Here is an 877-nt window from a genome sequence, read left to right as displayed (position 1 = left end):
TACACTGTCTCTGTGAATTAGCCTCACCCCTGCACATGAATAGAAGAAAACGAAAAAATAATTGCTTTGATGTTGTCTGTATTGTACTTGGTAAAATCACATTGAAGTCTGAATTTCATGAAATGCTCACTGATCCTATTTCTTTCCCTTTGAGGTCTCCTGGACTCTGGTTATGGATGATAGAATCAGTGTAATCCATGTAAAAACCAAATAATGGGACACAGCAGGCCCTAGGAAGTGAGTTGAAACTAGTTCTATTTTGAAATGTGATGAGGCTGAATGTAATGCTTCCCAGGGACATGTGGCCACTCTCACAAGCCTACAGGCCGCTGAGAGTTGAGGGTAGCACTTACTTGCTGTTCCCTTCACTGATTTCACCTCCACTGGTTGGACCATTAGATGTCCAAGAACTCTCTGCAGCGACCCACCTTCCCTGCATTTGTGTCACTGCTGCCAAAAGCCTAACCTCCTTCCTCCAGGCCACCAGCATCCTGTCCCAGCACCAGAGCCAGAACAGGCCCCCCAGGGAACTGTGGTAAGGGTACTCTCTCAAAACTACCTAGTCAGGCAGCGGCACTGCCACTGAGGGAATCTGACCAGTGGGTTATTATTTGAGGGGTTAGGGGAGGAAGCCCTCATGCCAATAGTGCATGTGAAAGTGGCTTCCAAGGAAACAAGGAATATTCACAGGGGTCTTCAGGATCAAAAGACTATGTTCAGGGGAACTCCAGACCATGGCCCATTAAACAGAGAGGAATCATGTTCACCAAGAACCCAAGTAGTCAACCCAGAGACCCTACTCACTGTGATAAGCCTGCATGCGTGCTCAGTTGCTTCAGTCATGTCTAACTCTTTGCAATCCCATGGACTGTAGCCT

Source organism: Bos taurus, chromosome 1, assembly GCF_002263795.3.
Source record: "Bos taurus isolate L1 Dominette 01449 registration number 42190680 breed Hereford chromosome 1, ARS-UCD2.0, whole genome shotgun sequence".
Lineage (NCBI taxonomy): Eukaryota > Metazoa > Chordata > Mammalia > Artiodactyla > Bovidae > Bos > Bos taurus.
The sequence above is the reverse complement of the archived record's forward strand: the minus strand, read 5'-3'. Positions refer to the sequence as shown.